Raw genomic sequence first — 24,408 nt, forward strand, 5'->3', positions numbered from 1 at the left:
CTTATGCATTCATTCAGCTATTTATTTGTTTGCTTATTCCTTCATAAGTATATTTGCTTATTTGTTTATCTATCACTTTTTAAAATCTGTTTTAAAATTCATTTGTTTATTTTGTTTAACAAATTTTTAATAATATATTTTTAATATATTTAATTTTTTAAGTTTTAATTTAATTTAAACTTATTTAATTTAATTTAAACTTATTTAATTTTAACTTATTACAATGGGGCTGTTAGTTGAGTGATTAACTTTGTTTAATAAATAAATTTTTAGTAATATATTTTTTAATATATTTAGTTTTTTAAGTTTAATTTTTTTAAAGTTTTAATTTTTTTTAAGTTTAATAAATGAAATTTGTTTATTTGTTCATTCAAAATGGACAGACTGTTTCTGTCCTGTGTCCTGTGACCAGGCTAGCTAAGCCTGAAGAAACTTATTACAATGGGGCTGTTAGTTGAGTGATTAACTTTTACTGTGACAACCTATTAAACAAAGAAAAATGTACACTATCCCCACGTTTGTATACTTCCCTTTGATTTCTGTAGTAATGGTGGAAGAGTGGAGGAAAAAGGGATAATAGACCAAAGAATCTCATAATTTGTGGATCATCTCTAAACATGAGCTTAGCTACTGGTACTTTAAATATGAGAATATTATCCAGTGAACAAAAACAGAAAATACTACTGGATATAGTACATTGCATTAATGTTGAAATTCTTTCTATAAATAAAGAAACCAGAAGAGAAAAGGAAATTGTAGCTAAATGGAGGAATGCTTGATGGGGTCTCTTTGGAGAGGAAAATAGAGGACTTTGCAGAGGTGATTTTGTTACATGTCTAAAACAGGGGTGTGCTGGTAAATTAGCAACTCTCACTTTGGGAAAACAGAGTATGCTAGACATGTTTTTGAGTTTAATCTGTGTCATTAACATTTTCTCCACTTATTTTCCTAAGTTTAGACAATCATCAAGACAATAAATCAAGCTCTGATTTGTTGCTATTGCCAATTTTTGAGTTGTAAACGCTCCATAAAAATTGACTAAGTATCTCTCTTGAGTCAATGAAAGCTGGCTTCAGAATACCTCTAGACTCCACATGTAACAAAAGCTATCATTTCATGGGACATTTTGTCATCTTGTACTACAATGTAAATGACAAGTATTTGCTAAAAGACAAATATAAAACTTGTTTGTACTTTGTTCTCAAAAAGGACCATGACATCAGGATAGTGATGCCATGACTCTCAAGGGAATTGGATTTAAGTTCGAGAGGGCTGTTAAAAGTTACCAACGTCACTTTCTCCTTCAGAGTCATCTGGATCCTGTGGCCAGATACAGATCAGGATAATTGGGGATGGCCCTGCAAGGAGTGGGAGACTTTGGCTTCTTTACACTAAGATCTTTCTCAGGTCTCTGTCTGAGGCAACACCCATTCAGTGATTAAGGCTAGTTAAGAAATGAGGCAAAGATGGCTTCTTTTACTTAGTTTAAAAAAATCAGTCTTGGAGGGGAAGATCCTCTGTGTTTCTGGCCAGAAAAAAAGCAATTGCTGTTTACACTCAATCTGAGGCATTGGGGCCCAAACAATGACCAAGTGAGTCTTGGGCTGGGCCCTATTGTTGGCCATTCAATGAGATCCAGATTGATTTGGGTTTAAGGCAAAGAACCTATCTGGCAAACCTCAAGATGTCCAGTGAGGTTTCAGTGATAAAAATTGACATTCCTTTGTGCAGAGCACCTAGAAGTAAGGGTGGACAGAGGGAGAGGAGGGAGGAAGGAAGGAGTGAAAGAAGGAAGGAAGGAGAGAAGGAAAGAAGCTATGTTGCCCAAATAGGGGGGCAAGTCCTGCATTTCATATGCCAACAGCTTTCTTAGATGAAGAGTAAGAGAAATTACAGCAAGAACTCAAGAAGACCCTGCAAATTAAATCTGCATATATATTATTTTAAGATGACTTTCATGAAAACTTGGGGATAGGGAATTACAGCCAAGACAAACAAAAAAAAATAGAAAATATTATTCAGGAGTAAATAATGAGAAAAACCAAAGACTTAAAGCCTGCACTGAATCCTAATGAATGTACACCACAAATATTTTCTTTAAGAAAAGAATAAGAAGGAAGATAGTGTATTTCCAGATTTAATATTCTATCTCTGACATCTACTAACTGTGTGACTATGGGCAAATAACTTAGCTTCTTTGAGTATCAGTTTCCTCATCCATAAAATGGAGAAAATAAAATGCATTATTGTTTCACAGGGTTGTTGTCAGACTCAAATGGGATGTGTATTTTAAATGTTTTGTAAACTTTAAAGCAATATGAATATAACTTGGTACCTCTCCTCATTAAAAGAAAATCTGTGTACTATTTGGGACACAAAATTGATGCAAAGGGTAATTTCTAATAATGCTGAAATGAGAAAATAATAACCTCCCTGCCTAATCTGAGATTGTGGTGATCCTTTTCTTTGCAACAGTATGAAAGGATGTTGGATGTACTTGTATAGTCATTAGGTGGTGCCATTTTTAAGACCATTGGACTTGGATTCAGGAAGATGAGCTCAAATTTGGCCCAAATACTGTGTGTACCTGGGCAAAATGTTTAACTTCTCTTAGTCTCAGTTTCCTAATCTGTAAAATGAAAATAATAGCATTTACCACCCAACATTGTTGTGAGGGTCACAAATATGTTAACGTATGTCATATCTATAATACTTTTCAAACCTTAAAATTCTATATACATGTTAGCAATTTATTATAATCATTATGATGATTATTTCATTATCTTGCAAATGGATGAAAGATGGATGCATTGTATTCCAAAAAACTTGCAGCAATTTCATGATTTAGAGGGCCTGAGGGCTGAGAAATGAGATTATGAATTTCTTTTCTTTTATTCTTCATTTAATATTTTATTTTTCTCCAGTTACATGTAAAAACAATATTTAACATTTCTTTTTAAAACTTTGAGTTCCAAATTCTCCCTTCTTCCCTCCTTCATCCCCTTCATCAAAAATGCTTGAAAATCCTTTATTTCATTGAATTTCCAGTTTTTCCCCTGAAGGATTGTACTCATTTTTGCTGGGTAGGTGATTCTTGATTTTAATTCTAGCTCCTTTAGCCTCCAAAATATCATATTCTAAGCCCTCTGATCCTTTAATGTAGATGCTGCTAAATCTTAAGTTATCTTGACTGAGGCTCTACAATACATGATTTGTTTCTCTTTGGCAGCTTACAATATTTTCTTCTTGATCTATGTACTCTGCAATTTGGCTATAATATTTCTGGGAGTTTTTATTTTGGGATCTTTTTCAGGAGGTGACAGGTGGATTTTCTCAATTTCTACCTTCCCCTATGGTTCTAGGATATCAGGGCAGTTTTCATTGATAATTTCTTGGAAGATGATGTCTAGGCTCTTTTTTTGATCATGGTTTTCAGTTAGTCCAATAATTTTCAAATTACGTCTCCTGGGTCTATTTTCCAGGTCTGTTGTTTTTCCAGTGAAATATTTCACAGTCTTCTATTTTTTTTTTATTCTTTTGGTTTTGTTTTATAATTTCTTGATTTATCATAAAGCCATTAGCTTTCATTTGCTCCATTATTATTTTGAAGGAATTACTTTCTTCAGTGAGATTTTTGTCCTCCTTTTCCATTTGGTCAATTCTACTTTTTAAGTCATTCTTCTTCTCATTGGACTTTTGGATCTCTTTTAACTTTTGGCCTAGTCTCTTTTTTAAGGTGCTATTTTCTTCAGTTTTTTTATGTCACCTTTGCCAAGCTGTTGAATAATTTTTAAAAATTATTTCTTTTGCATCACTCTCATTTTTCTTCCCAATTTTTCCTTTACTTATCTTACTTGATTTCCAATATCCTTTTTGAACTCTTCCATGGCCTGAGATCAATTCATATTTTTCTTGGAGGCTTTGGATGTAGGAACTTTGACTTTTCTGTCTTCTGAGTGTGGTTTTGATCTTTTTTTGTTACCATAGTAATTTCATATGGTCAGAATCTTTTCCTGTTGCTTGCTCATATTTCTAGGCTATTATTTGACTTTTAAATTTTGTTAAAGCATAGTTCTGTTTCCAGCATGGAGGGAGCACTGTCCCAATCTTTAGGGGTTTTGTGAAGCTGTTTTGAGAGATACTTCTATGGACCTGTAAATTTTCAGCTCTTCCAAGGTGGTATGATCTAAAGAGAAGTGTTTACTCTTCTCCTGGCCTGAGCTCTGGGCTGTGAATGTCCACAGGTAGTCTTTTCTGTCCTGGAATGATGAGGAGTATAACCCCTCTATTGTTGCCATAAGTTCTGCTACACAAGTATTCCTCCTCCTCTCCCTGGGACTGCCATCCAAGTCTATAACCAAGATATGCATATGGGCAAAGCAACAGATTCCTGCCTCAGTGCTAGCAAAAGACCACTGTAATCTCCTTCTGATCAGTTGTTTGACCCTCTTACTGTCTGTGAACTGAGAGCTCTGGAAGCAGCTGCTGTATCTGGTGATTCAGTCATTCCAATGTCTACTCCTGGCTTGCTGTGGCAGGGGCTGTGCTAGTGCAGCCTGTACTGGACTGTGTTCCATTCTCACCCAGGTATGACAGACCTTTCCTGCTGACCTTCTAAGTTATCTTGGGCTGGAAATTCATTTCATTCCATTTGTTGAGGGGTTCTGCTACTCTAGAACTTGTTTAGAATAATTAATAAAAAGATATTTGGAGAGGGTTGGGAGGGAGCTTAGGCAAATACCTGCCTATACTGTGCCATCTTCATCCCCTTCCCTGAGATTATGAATTTCTTTCTTTCCCCAAATTATTTATTCATTTTGTTTTCAACATTCATTTCCACAAGATTTTGAGTTACAAATATTTCTCCCAGTCTTTCCTCTACCTCCACCCCAAAATACTGAGCTTACTGAATACCCTTCCCCTAATCTGTTCTCTCATATCCTCCCCCATCTACCCCACTTCCCCCAATTTTGTAGTAGGGCAAGATTTCTACACCCTGGTGCTTGTATATTTTATTTCCCTGTTGCAGGTAAAAAAACATTTTTTTCAAACATTTGTTTTTAAAACTTTGAGTATCAGATATTTTTCCTCCTTCCTTCCTCACTCATCCCCACTGGGAAGATAAGCAACTCAATATAGGTTGTACATATGTAGTTACCCAAATCATTTCCATGGTAGTTATATTGTGAAAGACTATAATTCCCTCCATCCTACCCCACTCCCCACTTATTCTATTTTCTCCTTTGAGCCTGTCCCATTTCAAAAGTGTTTGCTTCTAATTACCCTCTCCCCCAATCTGCTCTCCCTTCTATCATCCTCCCTCTTCTCCCCTTCCCCCTTACTTTTCTGTAGGGAAAGATACCCAATTTAGTGTGTATGTCATTCCCTCCTTAAGTCAAATTCAATGAGAGTAAGGTTGACCCATTCCCTTTCCTGCTATTCCCCTCCATTGTAACAGTTTTCTCTTGCCTCTTTTATATGACATAATTTTTCCTAATCTGTCTCTCCCTTTCTCTTTCTGCCAATAAATTCCTCTTTCTCCTTTTATTTTTTTAGATATCATCCCTTCATATTCAACTCATCCTATGCCCTCTGTCTATGTTTACATATACATATGCTCATGCTCACATATATATTTATACACACATATACCCTCCTATAGATAAATATATATGTATACATATATACATATATATTCCCTCCAACTATCCTCATACTGAGAAAAGTCTTATGAGTTACAATTATCATTTTTCCATGTAGGAATGTAAATAGTTCAACTTTAATAATTTCCTTATGATTTCTTTTTCCTGTTTACCTTCTCATGCTTCTCTGGCTTCTTGCTCCCAGTCTGGTGTGATAGGTCCTTCCTATTAGCCTGCTGGGCTGCCTTCAGGGGGAGATTTGTTTTTCTCTGTCACTTTGTGGGTTCTGTAGCTCTAAAATTTGTTGAGTCATTTTTTTTACATGTATTGGAGGTGGTTGGAGCCAGAGTCACATGGAGGTCCTGTTTTTACTCTGCCATCTTGGCTCCGGCCCCCCCCCCCCCAGATATGAAATTACAAATTTTGGAGATTGAATGCAATTAAGGAAGAGGTGAGCAAGGGATAAGAGCTGACCCTGGCCAAGACCCTGACTAGAATCTGGTTTCTGACACATACTTGCTGAGTAACCCTGGGAAAATCATTTTAATCTCTTGGTGCTCCAGACCATTTTCCTAGACAGTAAATAACTGAAAAAGTATAAAATGTGTTATTGGAGGATGTCTCTATGTCTCTCTGTCTCTCCTGCTCCATCTCTGTCTTTCCCTCTCTCTCTCTGTCTCTCCCTCTCTGTTTCTTCCTCTCTCTCCTTCCCTCCCTCTCTGTTTGTCTCTTTTTCTCTCTGTCTGTATCTGTTTCTCTGTCTCTCTTTCTCTCTCTGTCTCTGTCTCTATCCATCTCTCCCCCTCTGTCTCTCTCTCCCTCCCCCCCGGTTCCTTAACCCATAACATCATAGATTTAAAAAAAAACACAACAAAGCACCCAATGAGCATAGAGAAACTCTTTTCCTTATTTACTCTAAGATTCCAATATGGACAGTGAATTCTCTCCCTGTGTTATTTAAAAGTAAGCTTTAGATGACAACTTGGAGGTGGGTTGTGGGGAAGAGTGTAGAAAGGTGGAGAATGACCATTCTTATCCATATCAAAGATCTAGGATGATGGTGTGGACTCCAAGGGATAGATTTTACATTTCCTTTGTATTTTACTCCATGTTATTTGGGACACAAAATACAAAATCTAAATCTGTGTGTAATGGAAAACATCCCGAGAGAGAAAAATAGCCCTCTCCCAGGAAAGTGTGGTGACTTTCAGTTAGTTATAGATAGCAAATTTCAAGGCAACTTAAGCCAAGTCAGCTGGTATTCATTAAGTGCTCAATATGTTATAGATTCTGTGCTAAGTGCTAGCGATACACAGAAAAACAAAAACAGTCTTCTTTCAAGGAACTCATGGCCCAATGGGGAATTATCATGCCAGCAACCATAGACAAACAATATGGACAAGATAAATTGGTGAGAGTCCAAGAGGGAACGTACTAAGATTAAGAAAGACTAGGACATGCTTCTTACAGAAAGTAGGACTTTGGCTGAAAATGAAACCAGGGAAGCTAGGCAGTGGAGAGAAGGAAGAACATTTCAGGTGTGGTGTCTAGTCAGTGAAAAATTTAGTGTAAATAATTATGGCGTCCTGCTCAAGAAGCATCAAGAAGACCAGTGTTACTTGATTGTGGAGTATGTAGAGGGGAATGAGGTTTAAGAAAAAGTGGGAAATGGCCAAGTTGTAGAGACTTGAAAAGCCAAAGAGAATTTTATATTTGATCATGGAGTTAACAGAGAGTCACTGATATTTTTTGAATAGGAGTGGGTGAAATTATTGTATAGTATTCTAAGAAAATAAATTTGAAGCTGAGTTGATGAATTGGAGTGTGAAGGAACACTCCATATTGTATGCAGGGAAACAAAAAACAAGGTTATTGTGATAGTCCTTGTATGAGATAAAGAGAGCCTGTACCTGATTGATTGCAGTAAAGGAGATAAGAAGTCCTATATGAAAGATGTTATGTATGTGGAAATAACAGAATGTGGAAACTAATTGGGTATGGGGGGGTGAGAGAGTGAGGGGCCAAGGATGACACTTAGGTTATGAGCCTGGGTTATTGGGACAATGGTGACATCCTCAACAGTAATAAAGATGTTATGAGAAGAGGAGAATTTGGAGGAAAGATAAAGAGTTCTGTTTTGGATATGGTGAGTTTAAGATGTTTATATGACATCTAGTTCAAGAATTCTAATAGGCATATGGAGACACAAGACTTGTAGTAGTTGTAGGGTTAGTTTAGAGCTGGGCAAATAGATCTGAATATTATATGCATTGAAACCATGGGAGCTGAAGAGGTCACTGAAAGAAGTAGTGTAGACATAGAGGGAGAAAGGAAAAGGACGTAGGACGCGGCTTTGGGGGACACTTAGAGTTAGCCGGTATGACATGGATGAAGATTGAACAAAGGAGATAGAGGACCCATTAAGTGGAGGTTACAGTGAAGATAAGCAACATGGTGTAGGATTGTGTGGAAGAAGGTGAGATAGAATGACAACAGATATGACCAGATAAAGAAATTTTGGAGTTCATGAACATGGACATGGAAAATTTGTGAGTGATGGCAGATAAAAGTATGACCATCTCCATGCATAGCTGTGGAGGGATAGGGGAATAAGTCATGGGAAAGGATTAAGTTGAGAAACTGGGAGGTCAGTGTGCTTGAAGGAATATCAACATGCATTTTGAATTCTTCTACCACAAAGGTAGGAGTTGGGGAAAAGAGATAGACTGAATCCAGAAGGAAGGACAATGTTCTGGTGGTTTGTAGACAACAGCTACTAGAATCTTGAGGGGAGAAAAATGGAGTGAACAAATCTCAAAGGAAGAGAGGTTACCAAGTGATGGTAGTAGAGGAAGGACCTAGAATTTGCAATTGGAAACAAGGATCAATCTGCAGCTCTCACCATGACCAGAGAGTTTGGGTTATAAGTGAAAGCACACCTAGTCCTTGGAAAGGCTCTCCAGGCTATGTCATCACGAGAGTGTCAAGATTCATTAATACTCTATTTCTTCTCCTATTTTACAATCCCAAATAAAAATAAAAGGCACCCAACACAATGTCTGGCATAAACACAATAAATGTTGATTAAAGGATATGTGCAATAATCTTATTGCAATTATAACTCAACAGACACATTACTGAGCTAAGAAAGTAAAGTGTGTGTACCAGAAGATACAATTGGTAAAAGTCTAGAGAAACAGGAAAGGAAAGCTCAGCATTATAAACAAATGGTGATGCTTGAGACACATGGTTTGGAAAGAAAGGTGCAAAGCTGAAAGCTACAATGTAAAAATGTTGGAAACTTAAAGAAGCAGTTAATTAAACCGTAAACTCCTCAAGGGCAAGGACTGTTCTGCTTTTGCATGTGTATACCAGCATACAGCACAATATATAGGAGCTTAAGAAATTTATTGATTGCTGTTGTTCAGTTGTGTCAGACTCTTGACTTTGGAGTAGAGAGTTTACTATTTCTTTCTCCAGTTTCTTTACAGATGAGGAAACTGAGACAACCAGGATTAAGTGACTTGTCTAGGATCACACAGCAAGTAAGTGTGAATAAGTTAGTAAGTCAGATGAGTCTTCCTGGCCAGATCCAACACTCTATCCAGTGCACCACCTAGCTGCTTGATCACAAAAAAGCATCTTTTAAAAAACAATGACTATTAGGGGTGGCTAGGTGGTGCAGTGAATAGAGAACTGACCAGAGTCAGGAGGACCTGAGTTCAAATCCAGCCTCAGACACTTAACACAAAAACTAGCTGTGGGACCTTGGCCAAGTCACTTAACCCCAATTGCCCTCCAAAAATGCAAAAGAAAAACAAAAACAATGACTATAGAAGAACAAGTAAACACAGGGTCATTGTCTTTTGGCAAGGGAAATAATACTTCCATACAGTCTCTTTGGGTTTAATAATAAGTACAGTTCAAGTGGGTCAAGAAAGTCTTACCATGGAATAGCGGAAGGGGTACTGAATTTGGAGTCAGAAGACCAGTTTTCTAATCCCAGCTCTGTAATTTACTTACATAGATTTGATTAGATCACTTAATCTTTCTAAGCCTCAATTCAATTCACCAAACATTTATTCAGGGCATATCGGGCACTTTGCTAGGCAGCTGCGTGGCACATTGGAGTTCTGGACTTTGAATCAGGGAGATCTGAATTGAAATCCAAGCCCAGTCACATTAACTGTGGCACTCTGAATAAAGCACTTAATTTCTGTCTACCTCAGTTTCCTCATTTGTAAAATGAAATAGTAACAACATCTATCTTGTAGGGTCTTTGTGAGGATAATATTAATAAAGTGTTTAAGAAATAAGCTAAAAGTGCGACACAAATTCCAACTGTTATTATTATATTAGTCATTTTTTATCCTCATCTGTAAAATGAGAGGTTTGGACTGGATGATTTTTTTAAGCAATTGGTGTTAAGTAACTTGCTCAAGGTTACATGGCCAGTTATTTCTGGGTGTGGGGCTAAGTATCTGAGCCCGGATTTGATCCCCAGGTCATCCCGACTCTGGAGCCAGTGCTTTTACTCGCTGAGCCACCTAGCCGCCCAGACTAGATGATTTTTAATGTGTGTTCAAGCTTTATAACCTGATCCATAATTCTTCTCATGAACTCACTGGAGTGTAGATTGTAGTAGTGATAGGTGAGAAGACCCAGACATTCAAAGGAACACTGAGAGGAAATATTACTTTACTATATTACATGACTGTTGAGAGTTTGTGTCAAACTTTTGGAATAGTAGATGTGCCTACATGTGTACCCTTTGGCCTCATTCCTATCCTCATCATGGAACCAATCTAGAGTTTTGAGGGATCCAGAGGAAAATGGGGAGGTGGGAAGAAAGGCATTATTTCTTCACTGAAATGAGCCATGATATCAGATTTGAATACTAGTTGTGTCTTTGTCTTGTAACCCACGGGATTGCTCTGTTCCATCTCCAATGGGAAAAGGTCATAGAGGAGTGATCTCCTAAATGGTTCAGATAACACAGTAATTAGAGATAGAAAGGACTGATTTGATTATGTTCATTCTCCCGTTAGGGCAGGGCTGAGAATAATGCTTAAATAGGCAATATTATTATGAAGCAGCAAAATGAGCAGCAACATGCCTCTCATTTAGCTTTTAGAACATGTGTGGGAGGGAGGCTCTTGTATACACACTCATGTTGCATCAATATGAGTAGTGTATGAGTAGTTCTGTTCTATAGACAATTTTGTCCATGGCTCTATTGTGTTCAGTATCAGTACAATGGACAAGGGGCAAGCAGTCCTTCAGCATGACAGTCCTTTATTGCTGCAAAAATTATGCTGAGCTCATTCCACTCTAAAAATCACTACAGATGCGTGAAAAGAATAAAAGCACTTATCACACCTAGGACTCTGAAATCAGTGACTGGGCCCTTAGTGAGTAGTTTTAGTGTTTCACATCTTAACTCAGGGTATTTTCTTCTAGACTAAGGTTGAAGTTTTGAATGGAAGGGAGGGAAAGGAAGGAGGGTAGATCCAGGTGATTTTAGATTCTCTACAATTTTGTTGACTTTGTTAGTGTTCTTTGCATTGGCCCCTGTCTCCTCCACCTCTTCCTCCTCCTCCTCCTCCTTCTTTTTCTTTGCAGTCTATATGGATTTATATTTGTCAGTTCAAGCAGCATAGTTGATAAAGATCTGGCACTGAGAAAGAAAGATGTGAATTCACATCCTACCTCTGACACATACAGGCTATGGTGACCCTGGGCAAGTTACTTTCCTTCCTTTTACTCTAGGCAACTATAAGTTGAAGAGAGTGTCAAACTTTATTGGTAGATGTAACTCTCTGCCAATGAAATCATAGCAGCAATCTCTAACTCCTATCCTTATGTCATCTTAAAGGGACTTCACTTAAATTCACCAAAGCACATATTTCTTGGAAACAGCCTAGAAGTCTGGTACAATATCTGCTATTATTTCTCAATTAAGGCCAAGGAAATGTGTGGTGTGAACAAAAAGGAAAACAAAAAGAAATCAGAGGTGCCCTATAGAGAAAGAATTAAACACTGATGTCTCAGTTTTATCAGTGCAATTGATTGATTTGCCTCTAATTGACATGACAGCAGAGATATTTGTGAGTTTCACTTTCATGCTAATATCTGTTTGAGTAAGCACAGATTAGCAAGGCATTTTCAGAAGAAATGATATGCTTTGATACTTTTTCTAATGTATAAGAGCTAGACAGCTTAAGATCTAAAAAGACAACTACATGTTAGGAACAGAGTGGTGGACTTAGAGTCAGAAAACCCCAGGTTTAAATCCCTCTTCGGATACTAGTTATGTGATCATGAACAAGTCACAACTTCTCTCAGCCTCAGTTTCTTCCACTGAAATGTGGATGATCACAATAACAATTAACTTACAAGGTTGTTGTAAGAATTGAATGAGATGATATATACAAAGCTTTCCAAACTTAAAAACATTATATAATATTAAACCAATGTTATTATTATCGTTCTTCTCATTGGGACTTTGTTGATCATAGAAAGCTGGGCTGCTTCTTCATTGTTAATAGGCACCGATATTTATTGTGACCTCCTAGAGTCCCTGGCAGCATAAAAATGGAGTGGTCCTCATGTTAAGGCATATTTAGAAAAACATTCTTTTTAATGTTACAGCAAATGATATGAGTAGCTCAGCTGAACACTTTCCTTGTAAAGGTAATGTCCTTGAAATTAGAACTACATAACAAGGTATCTTTTTTTCTCTCTCTTTCCCTTTTAGTAACCCAGTCTTTTTATGTGCAATACAAGTGTGTTTATTTACTTTTTACTCTTCATATCATTTCTATTTGATAAGTTAAACTTTAGGATTCATTTATCATTAGACTTTCATTTTACCAATGGGACAGATAAACACATACACAAATACACCTCTCTAGGAGTTAGAGGTTTTTTGTTTTTGTTTTTTCTTTCTGCATGATCATATTTGACACCTTACCTGGTGAAATGACTGCCAAGGGGGTGTTTTATAAATAATTTGTAAAAAAAAGAGCAGCCTGTACAAAGTATTATTTAATCTTCTTAAGGGACATTCAGAATTCCCATCATCCAGTTTCATATGTGATAATGTTGGCTGGAAACCCTGCCCATTCAGTTTAGCTTCCCTCCTACTCTAGATAGAGTTTCCTACTCAATTGTTAAGTTGCTTAAGTTTCATGCTGCTAAAAGCAAATTTGGATGCACATCCAGCACAATTTGATATACTTGACCAGTCAACAACTGACCCCCCTCATAGAGCTCCTTCACAGAAAAATCTAAATGGAGAAGAGATTTCCTGTGATTGTGCTGCTCTGGGCCTCCTTCTCATGTACTTTCCCCCCTCATATTTCTCCTAGGAATTCCAGTCTTGCCATTAAACCATGAAGCTTGACAGCCACAGGCTGTCCAAAATAGCGTCTGCACTTTTAGAGTTGTCTCTTGTCAGAGTTCTAATGGCCCTGATCTGGGTATCTGGCCTTGTCTACTTCACCCCTGAAGCTCCAACCTCATTGCATGGCTCTTCTCAAGTCCACCAAACATATCAAAACTGCTAGAGGATATCTCTGTCTTTAACTTTCTACTTAACAAAGCTTTGCTTTCTGATGTCAGAGAGACTTTCCCCGTTCTCTGATCAAAATGTCCTTTCCTCCTTCCCCCATCCCTACATATTGTCAAAAACACTTTGAAAGTCATAGTAGTGAAGAGAATACCACACTAGGTAGCAAGAGTCCAGTATCATTGCCCCCATGCCCACCTGGGCAATCCATTAGGTAAATTATTAAGATTTGAGAGGCCTCAGTTTCTTTATGTATGCAATGAGAAGGATACCATGCTGTCTTGAGTTGCTTGAAGGTGACCCAGATAATATGATCTTTTGAGGTTTATTCCAACTTCAAGGTGTATGATACATTCAAGGAGAATCATCCTGAAACATTTGATATAGAATAGAAATCATAATAAGGTGGATCCATTCTGGATTCTGTTCAAAGAGGTTTAATTACGAAAGTACAAAAGTATCTTGTTATAAGGCTTACAGATTCTCTTCAATTCAGTTAATGATGAAAACAGATCAGTTTAGAAAAAAAAATGTTTTGGTATTGGTTAGGCATTTCCCGACCCCAAGATAATGTAATTTAATTCAGCAAATATGTGTCAATTATTTACTATTTTCAAGGTACTGTGCTAAGGCACTTAGTATACAAAGACAAACACAAAATTGTCCTTCCCTCCAAGGACTTAACTTTCTACTGTTATTGACACATGTCTTCATGACCTCAGTGACTTAAGTGGGGAATAATACAATGCTTAAAGTGTTGTGCTAGTTTTGCTTTTACTCAGCTTTAAAACTTTTTATTATAGAAATAAAATATTTTGGTTGTCTATTAATTTTCATCTATTCTTCCACCAGTCATTCTTTCATCCATTCAATTTATGGTTAATTTATCCATTCATTCATTAATATATATGTAGATATAAGTATGTTTATTTCAGCTATTTGAATGTAATCACATTATAATAATATAACAATTAAAATAAAATTATAATGTGGTAGTTTTTGTAGCAAGCATTTATGTTGTGTCTACCATGTGTCAGTCATTGTGTTAAGTACTTTAAAGATACTATCTGTTTCAAATGTCTTACTTTGTTGTCAAGTTTTTGTTGAAAACCTGAATGAAATATGTAGTTTTCAATCATTCCTTTTTTAGTTACTTTAATATGAAGCACAAGCACCATAGGGAAGTTTTAGATTTCTAGGGTAACTGCAAACCATGAAATGAAGCAGTAACAGAAGCACTTTTTCTTTAACAAACCTTTGCCAAGAACATTTCTGTAGGTCCAGCTCTATTTCTGGAGAACTCCTTATAGTTTTATTTGTCTTTCAACAATTCCCTTCAGGCAAACAACTTAAAGCCATTCAATCGGAGGTTATAAAGGACAGTGTCTTTTTAAAGGACAAATAAAGGTTTTTGTTTTTGTTTTTTGGTATTGTTTTGCATAGAAAGAGGAGCCCACTTTCAAATAAAGCATACAGAGTTTCCAATTGAATCACATAAGTGTAGCTAAAATAATCAAATTATGCCAAAATATCTAAATGTTTATGTGGCTATCCTACAGCTCTAAATTTCATTATTTAATATAATTACACACTTTCTTATTGACAAACACCTGACTTTGGAGAACAATGCCTTTCCCCACCCAGTTACCTTCACAATTTTGGAATAACGTCCAGTAGAAAAAGAAACACCTGCAATCTTAGGTTTGCAAAAGCATGGGAGACTAGTTTCTGGGCTATATTTTTGATATGTCCTGAATTTCAGAATTTTGACTTAATTAGAGGCTGCTACTATTCCTAATTTATTCAAGTGAAAAGCAGTATATTTTTGGTGTTTTCAGTTACAAAATTAGTTCATTCTCTACATTAGAATACCTATTTAATGCTAAAGTTTTAAGACCATGAGCTCTTCTTTTTTTCATGTACCCATATTCTCTTTCCCTGTGACTTAGGAGAGAGCATTTTTGTTTTCTGTGACAGCTCGTCTCTTTTGAAATCCCGTTTTGATACAGTGTTAAAGAAAATGAAGAGGGGTGGCCAGGTAGCACAGCGAGTAAGATCACCGGCTCCAGTGTTGGGATGACCTGGAGATCGAATCCTGGGCTCAGACACTTAGCACCACAACCAGAAATAACTGGCCGTGTAACCTTGAGCAAGTTACTTAGCCCCGATTGCTTAAAAAAAAAAAATGAAGAGCTAGTATAAATAAGGGTTATGACTGAACTTATCATTTCATTCTATAGGAAATTTGCAGTTGAGGAAACTCTATCAATACCAATAGGTACCATCTTGCCACATTAGAATTTTAGGAAGTTGCCTAGAACACCAAGTGTTATGTGAAATAACTCGAGGCCACAGAGTCAGTGTCCTGGAAACCAGACTTTCTTAGTTTATAGCTAAACTTTCCAGCCACTGCGCCAAGCTGTCTCTTGTTATAGAAACGTCCAAATCCCCTCCCTTTCAAAAAAAAAAAAAAGAATAAGAAAAGGAATAAAAAGTACTCAGAAGAAAAGGAAAAAAAAGATCCAGGAAGGGAGATAAGCAAGCAGGAAAGTTTTGCCACTAAATATTGTTAAATAAATATTCACTTAATAATAATAAAAAAGCCTTTGCAGCAGAAATTCACTGTTTCATTTACAATCCTATTGTTTGGTTTTGTTTTATATCAATGGAAAATTTGTGTTTGTTGATGATTACTAAGTTAAAAAAAGATGGAATAAAAAATGGAGCAAAGAGCATAGGATTTAAGGAAAGAAATGAAACTATAAATTAAAATTAGGGTCATCTGTTAGACTAACCAGTTAGAAGCATTACAACTGTGACCAGTGAAGCCAGGATTTCCCCCCTCCCCTTCATTTCTTCTACCTTATTTACAGTACAGTGGGACTTTTGAGTGAAGGAATGGCAAACAGTTAATAAAACATTTGATGGGTATTAATTACTTTCCACTTAATTACCTGCCATGTGGATCTTGTTGAGCTATTGATTACTGGCAAACATACATCCCACTGGGGATAGTGTGATTTAACTTCATCCAAGGAGTCAATTAGCCCAAGTAACACTGGGAGAGCTGGTGCTTCGCCTCAATAGCTGGAGTTTCTTGCCAAGAAGGGTAGATAAGCCATTTATTTGTTCATTAAAACACAGTACTACTGTCAACAGGAGGCACTTACCAGGTGTTATTGAGATTGGTAAAATGTCACTCTGTTTCATCAAAGATTAGCTGCATCCATATGGAAGTGAAATAGGCAAAGGGACCCTTTCCCCACTTGGCAACTCAGGGAAAAGGTTAGGTCAAGAAGTTAACCCCTGCAGGTGTGGTCCAGTGCAGCTCACAATTGTATAAAAAACTACAGTTAGGAAATTATCTGCTAGGACCTTAGTGCTGCAAAGACTTTTCAGTGGAATACTCTACATCTGTTTTCTGCTCTGTGACTTGTGGAATCCCTGGTTCTTTTCTTTGATATTTCAGATCAAAGGAGTCAGAAGCTCTCTGAGACCAAGATTTTGCTCAAGTCCCTGCTTATTTCTTCCACAAAGTCACCTTGACAACAAAGACCTAAAATTCAAATCCTTAAGAAAGAAGGAAAGAAGAAGGGGCAGGTAGTAAGGAAGAAAATAAAAAAAAAACATTAAGGAGGAAGAAAACAAAGTTAATATGTTTGTATATTTAAAATGCAATGAAGCACTCTATTTCTTACAGATTTGTTTTAGTCATGGACTTTAAGAGATGTCAAAAATGTTTTCATTAGTTTTTTAAAATTTCTGCAATTTCACACCACAATGCTCACAATACCCTCCCAAGTAATGAAATAGATGACAGAAAAGCAAAGGGACACATTAACTCTTCCTTATAACATATGCCTCATGCTGTACATGTTATTTACTATGTTTCAACTGAGAGGCATTTTTCATTTTTAGAGTTAATCTAAAGTCAAGACTAGTAATTTCAATGATTTGCACTTTGTGCAACTTTTACTGTTGTTTCCTTTGATATTATGATGTTTATTTTGTATATTAAATTCAGTTCAGTTTATATACTCAGTCATCTTTTCTTTCCTTTCTGAATCAGTTCATGTAAGTCTTCCTAAGAATCTCCAATTTATTCCTATTTGTCACTTCTTATAGCACAATATTTTGCTAGATAGATAGACAGACAGACAGACAAATAGATAGATAGATAAACAAAGTAGTTACCATGTTCTAGACAATGTGATATAGCATTAGTGATATAAATATAAGCATTAGTGATATAAATCCTAGCAAACAATAGTCTTTTTCCTGAAGGAGCTTAAGTTCTAGTGAGGGAAAGATAATTTATAAGAGTAGGGGAGTGTCAAATCACATCATTTGGTGTTGGTGACTGGCAAGTCAAATGGAGGTTTGGTTCTAGAAAAGATCAGATGAAATTAGAGCCCAGGAAGGTTCCCTTGAGAAAGGGAATAATGATCAATCAATCAAGTAATAAAAATTCAGTAAGCACTATGTGTCAAGTGTTGTGCAAAGTGATTGGTATGAAGATAGGGCAAAAACAACTCCTACCTTAAAGGAAATTACACATAAATACTGCAATTTGTCCAGCCATTGACCAACTGATGAAGAAGTTTGTCTTCTCTTCCTTAAGTTGATTAGTTGGGTTTCATTAATTACATCAGGTTTATGGTATAAATCTGTCTTTTGAAGACAGTTAGGAAAGTACCTTGGCCATCAACCCTCAAAACTTCAAAACCTATAGAAAGTACTTAAGATGTAATCTTTACTTTGGTAATTCTGTAGGATCCTTAACTTTGACTTTTTCCATTTTTTACTTATTCCTGGAGGAAAACTTAGGCTATGAGTAGGAAGAATTGGGAGAATAAGAAATTAAAATTCATCTAGGGCTGGCTTTAGTATATTACAGAGTACCTTATGGATCATGAATATAATAATTTTGTTGAAGAAAATACTAATTTATTTAAAATAGTAATTGACAAAACAGTGACCTTTATTGGAGAACCTCATAGAACATAATTTATTTAGTTCTGAATTTAGTTTAAGATATATCCATCTTAGACCCATATCCCATAAAACCCATTATTAGAAGCATGAAAAAGATTCATCACAACAATGTCACCTATAATATGATATCACCTCACAGCCCTTGAGGATAGAATTTTGGTAAGACTCTAGTACCTAATATTCACACTGCATTTCAATTTCATGGTTATCTAAATATGTAGGTATATATTCACAATACCAATATAAGATAGTTTCTCTGTCTTTGCACTTATTCTTATAAAATATCTTTGAAGATTTACAGAGCTTATGAATTATAATGTAAATTACATATGTATATATGCATATATATACACATCCATCTATCTATCTATCTATCTATCTATCTATCTATCTATCTATCTATCTATCCCACCCACCACCTACCTGGGAGTAAAACTCCAGTAAAACAAAGTTTATATATTGTTTATGCCTAGGGCTTCCTCAAAGCAGGAAATAGGGTTCCCTTGCATAAAGGTGCTAAATGTACAGTAAGGATACTGGGCATGACATAGCTTTTATTTTGTCCCATTGACATTGCTTAAGATGAACTGGGCATGGTGGCATTTGTCTTGAATCCTAGCTACCCAGGAAGGTGAGACTGGTGAATGTCTTGAGTTCTGGAGTTCTGAAGTACAGCAGGTTGATGATTTGCTATTCACACTAAAGATAGTCTGGGGTTACTATGGAGAGCTCTTGGGAAAAGGGGAGGAGCATAGGGTTGACTAGGGAAGGATGCAAGGTCTAGGCTGCAAGTTGAGACACTCAAAACATCTGTGCCAATAAGTAGTGGAATTAAAAAAAAGGAAAAAAAATGATAAGACAATACAAGGAAAAAAAGGATTTAAAATCATGCATGAACATATACATATATGTGTACATGTGAATCTGTGTATATACTGTCAGGATTCCCATGCCAAGAGAACTCCTCTTTTTACTATTAGGTGAAACCCTGTTTTTCAGAGCTAAGGCCCAGGAAGTAAACTGTGCCCTGAGTTTGGTATAACAACAATTTTTGCACTCACTCTCTGGATGAACTCAGCTACAGCAAAATCCCAGAATTAATTCAGATTAGCCCCAGGTGGTCCCTGAGATCAGATAAACACCCCCAGGGCCCATATTCTGGTCATGAAGCCCTGCTATAAATTAACATTTTCTCATTGTTGCTGTTACCCCTCATTATCAGGGCTACAACTCACTGTGTAGCCTCTGGTATATGCATTAAGATTTGGCCTCACTAAAGTGGTATCCTTCTGGAAGAGGCCCCAGTATGTGTGTCTATTTTCCCTCCCCCAACAGAATAAAGGGTTTTTTTTTGTGCTTATGACTGCTTGTCGGCCCTATTTTTAAAAATGTGTTTTTATTTTATATTATTTCTTAGAATTAACTATGGTTATGTTGGCCTGTGTGAGCTCTTTGGTATTTTTAGAGTTAACAGTAGGTGCATAATCTCTGTGACTTTTTGGTCTTTTGTTTTCAGACTTGAGAATCCATTTATACATTTACACATATACACATAAATACACATATATGTGTATGTATCTTTCTATCTACTACCGTAGGTATTTATCTGTCTTTGAAATAGTTTGTTATATTTATTATTCCCCTAGGAAAGTAAACACAACTATATGGATCGGGCAACTGTATGGGACTACTAAACAAATATTTTACATTAACTTCAGGCATACTCCTATGTGTGTGTCTCTGTGTGTGTGTGTGTGTGTGTGTGTATGTACACACATGGGTGTGTTCTCCTTATTTTTACCTCTGAGCCTGTACTTCCAGGCTTCTGATTACTGAGCAGTCATCTTAACTAGTAACAGTCCAGACCCAGCACACTGCTGCTGCTTTCCAGCTACCTTCAGGCCCTGCTGCCACATGGATACTTATCTCCAGGCCCCTAACCCCACCCCTTTCCACCCCTCTTGTCAGTCAGTCAGCCAAGTGAAATTTATTAAACATCTACTATGTATGAGGCACTTTATTAAGTGCTACAGATATAAAAAAGGTAACACAAAGCAAAACAAACACTAATAACACAGTCCCCGTTTTCAAGGAGTTCACAGTCTAATGGGGAGAAAACATGCAAACAGCATTGTACAAACAGAATATAAGCAGGACAAATGAGGAGTAACCTCAGCGGGAAGGCACTAAGATTAAGGTGTGTGTGTGGGGGGCACTACCTAATTCACATATATCACAGGGTTAGAATACAAATTCTTTCATTGTTTTTGCTTTTTTTAGAGGGGCAATTGGGTTTAAGTGACTTGCCCAAGATCACATGGCTAGTTTTAGTGTTAAGTCTCTGAGGCCACATTTGAACTCACATCCTCCTCGCTCCAGGGTTGGTGCTTTATTCACTGCACCACCTAGCCACCCCCACAGTATTTTTTTATTCACCTTGAGCCTTGGTGAAAACCACTATGAAACCACAGAGGCAACTGATACTCCTTGCCTCTGCTTTCTGTCTGTCTGTCTGTGTCTTCCTCTGTCTCTCTTTCTCTCTGTCTCTACCTTTCTCTGTTTCTGTGTTTCTCTCTGTCTCTTTCATTTTGTCTCTACTTCTCTGTTTCTGCCTCTCTTTATGCTTTTGTCTGTCTATCTTTCTGTTTCTGCCTCTCTCTGTCTTTCCATCTTTGTCTGTCTGTCTTATTCTGTCTCTTCTCTTTTTTCTGCCCATCTGTCTCTGTCTCTGTCTGCCTGTTTTTTGTCAGTCTTTGTCTCTGTCTCCCCCAGTTCCCCACAAATACACTCAGCAGAAGAATTTAGTATTCCATGTAAGCACATCTTTTTTCCTGAATCATATGCAGGACATATTGTGTTGTGCTTCAATATTTTTAGTTACTTTAATTTTATAGAACAGAAGAGAACAGAAGGAAAGCAACAAATAATAAACAAAGTTGAAAAGGCAGCACATCAAATAAAATAGAACACAAACAAATAGAAATGACTTAAAGTTCAAAAAATGCCTTCCATAAAAAGCACTTTAATGAGTTCCTGTTAAAAAATTTGTTTCAGAATTTATAGAGGGGTGATATGATAGGGTGGAACCAAGATGGCAAAGTAGGGAAGCACCCAGTTTTGCTCTCCAAACATTCCCATCCAAACAACTTTAAAAGGATCCCTCAAATAGAATTCCAGAGTGTCAGGGCCAAGGAAAGGTCAGAGCAAGACATTCTTCCAGCATAAAGAAAAACCATAGGAAATCAGAAAGAGAGGTCTGTGACACAGGGGAGGAGGCTGACCCAGAGCCCACATGGATGAAACACCTGTGGTGGTGACAGAAGCAGCAGCAGTAGCAGCTTCAGGATCTCTCAAGTCAGAGATGGTAAAGGGAACTGGCAAATGGCCAGAAAGAAATGACAGTGTTCCCCTGTGCTAGTCAAGAGGGTATCTGGCAAGTTCATTGCCTATTCTAGCTTCTGTGTTCCAGTTAGGGGCAGAGAGGAGCACTTTCCTTCAAGAGGGGTTAGAAGCCCTGAGGGGCTGTACCACTTCTGGCTACCAGGGATTAAGGACCTTAAGGGGTAGGTACTATCACCACTGCTCCCAAGTGAGGAGGAGCCTCAAGAAGGCATATGGATTATAGTACCAAGGGGTCAGGGACCCTTCCTGGGTAAGAACTAGAGAGCAGTGACCACACCTCTTCCCAGATGTAATGGTAATAAGAATTGAAGATCTTCCATGACCCTTAATAAGCCTAAGGGAATTTGAAGACCTTCCCTGCTTTGAAGATAAATCCTGCCCCCTTATAGGCTGAATGTAATCACATGGAACTTGTGGTGGGAGGAATTTGCTGAAGGGTGGAGTGGAGCCCTCAGGAAGCTGGGAGTCAGAGCTGTTAGAGATTGGAGGAAGGGGAGGACACACCCAAGGGAGACAGTTAGGCTGGTGAATAAATGTTGGTTTGTGGGAAGGCTAAAGAATGCTGTGGCTCTCCTATGCTGTTATGGCTTATTAACTTCTTTGTTACTATGATGGAATTGGCTTATTGGTTTTGTGATTTGGTTTTCTGGTATCTGAATAAATGTTTTGCTTCTGTCTTCTAAATGGAGAGTCTGCTATATTTTGCAATTAAGCACTATGTTGGCATATTTACAGTGGTTTTCAGCTCTGTGAATATTGTGTTGGTGCTACACCAGATGATAATACCTTGAAAGTATAGAAAACTTCCAAATGTCCCAAAACTAGCTCTAAAGCTTAAAAAAAAGCCTAAAGCTTAAAACAGAGATGTTCCTCCCACCCTCAATGCCAGGAACAGATCCCAACACTGACATAAAGTTCCAAATCAATAAATAACATGGAAAATGAGTAAACGACAACAGCAAAATCCCTGACTATAAAAGTTACAATGGTTACAAGGAAAATTGAAAAACAATCTCAAAACACAATGATGTCAAAACATCTACAAATGTAGCTTTGACGAAAAATGTGAATTAGACACAAGTTCAAAAAAATTCCTGGAAGAGATATAAAAAATGAGTTTCAAAATCAAATAAGAGTAGTAGAGGGAAAAATTAGGTAAAGAAATTAAAGCAAAAGAAGATTATCATGAAAATACAACAGCTTAATAAAAGAGACACCAAAATGCTGAAGAAAATTACACCTTAGAAAACAGAATTGGATTAATGGAAAAAGAAATACAAAAATTCACTTATGAATATAACTCCTTAAAAAGAAGAATTGGCTAAATGGGAAAAAAGCATAGAAACTTCCTAAGGAAAATAATTTTGTAAAATTTAGAATGGAGCAAGTGGAAATTAATGATCCATGAGACATCATGAAACAATAAAATTAAGTAAAAGAATGGAAAAAATATGAGAAAATGTGAACTATCTCATTGGAAAAACAACTGATTTAGAAAACATATCAAAGAAAGATCATTTAAGAATTATTGAACTATTTGAAAGCCATGATCAAAGAATGACCCTAGATATCATATTTCAAGAAATTATTATGGAAAACTGCCCCAAATCAAAGTTTAAAATATAAGTGGAAAGAATTCATCAGTTACTACCTGAAAGAGAGCCCCAAATGAAAACTACCTGGAATATGGTAGTTAAATTCTAGAGTTCCAAGGTCAAAGAAAATGTTTTCCAAGCAATCAGAAACCACTGAAATATTATGCAGCAACAGTTAGGATTACATAATATTGAACAGCTACTCCATCATAGGCAAGGGGGGCTTGGAAGGTGATATTCCAGAAGGCAAAAGAGTGCAACTTACAACCTAAAAATTACCTACCCAGCAAAACTGAGAATAATCTTGCAAGGAAAGATGGATATGTAATGAAATTGATGTTTTTAAAGCATTCTTGATGAAAAATGACAACAGAACTGAATAGAAAATTTGACTTTCTAATACAAGACTCAAGAGAAGACTGAAATGGCAAAATGGCAAAAAAACTGAAAAAGGCAAAATGAAAGCAAAATCATAAGGGACTCAATTAGATTAAACTATATACTTTTCTAGGGGGGGTATGATATATGTAATTTCTAAGAACTTCATTATTATTAATAGGGTAGTTAGAATTATTCTCCATAGAAAGTGTGTAGGAGTGAGTTGATTATGTTGGGATGCTGTAAAAACTGGAGAGGTGAGAAAGAGGAATATCATAGGAGAAGAAGGAAGGGGGAGTTAGAATGGGGAAAATTATCTCACATTAAAGAGGCATATAAGGAAGATATTTTACATTGAAGGAATTAATTGTTGGAACCTTGATGATATCTAAATTGGCTCAAAAAGGTAAAATATCTACATAGTCAATTGGTAATAGAAATCTATACTGCCCAGCAGGAAGTAAGAGGGGAAGGGGAAAAAAATAGGTGGAGTGGTGGAAAAAGTGGTGTGAAGCAAGACAGACCTTTGAGGAGGCAGAGGATAAAGAGAAAAAGAGAAGGATAAACAGATGAATATAGGATGGATGGAAATGCACAGTTAGTAATCATAACTGAATGTGAATAGGATGAAATCACCCATAAAATGGAAGTGGATAGCAGAATGAATTAGAAACCAGAATCCAACAACATGTTTGTAAGGAACACACTCGAAACAGAAAGTAAAAAAAAGGAGTTAAAATAAGGGGATAAAATTGGCTTTATTATGTTTCAACTGAAGTAAAAAAGGCAGGGGTAGTAATCATGGCATCAGATAAAGAAAAATATA

The 24,408-nt window shown here is 36.7% G+C and overlaps 1 pseudogene; it reads right to left on the minus strand.

Moving 5' to 3' along the window:
• Positions 1 to 24,408, minus strand: part of LOC138158982 (vesicle-associated membrane protein 4 pseudogene) — a 116,212-nt pseudogene that overhangs the window by 11,160 nt on the left and 80,644 nt on the right.

Source organism: Petaurus breviceps, unplaced genomic scaffold (genome assembly GCF_028583685.1).
Source record: "Petaurus breviceps papuanus isolate PSGF00001 unplaced genomic scaffold, PetGlider_PUasm1.0 175, whole genome shotgun sequence".
Classification (NCBI taxonomy): domain Eukaryota; kingdom Metazoa; phylum Chordata; class Mammalia; order Diprotodontia; family Petauridae; genus Petaurus; species Petaurus breviceps.